This window comes from Elephantulus edwardii, unplaced genomic scaffold (genome assembly GCF_000299155.1).
Source record: "Elephantulus edwardii isolate Elephantulus edwardi_28Jun2011 unplaced genomic scaffold, EleEdw1.0 scaffold00184, whole genome shotgun sequence".
Taxonomy (NCBI): Eukaryota; Metazoa; Chordata; class Mammalia; order Macroscelidea; family Macroscelididae; genus Elephantulus; species Elephantulus edwardii.
Genome location: NW_006399934.1, coordinates 5,078,015 through 5,078,218, shown reverse-complemented (window position 1 = coordinate 5,078,218; position 204 = coordinate 5,078,015).

Sequence of the window (204 nt, the reverse complement as noted above, 5' to 3'; positions counted from 1 at the left end):
ACAACAATGGCTTGGTGGTAAGGGGTTGCACTGGCTACCCAAAAGCACTCAGTTAGAGTCCTCCAGCTGCTCCACAAAAAAAAAAAAAAAAAAAAAAGAAGATAGGCAGTGCTCTCCTGTATGATTAACTGCCTCAGAAAACCCGCTGAAAAGTCAACAGTGTATCATAACAATATATTTACTTATGTTATTGCTTGATGGAAT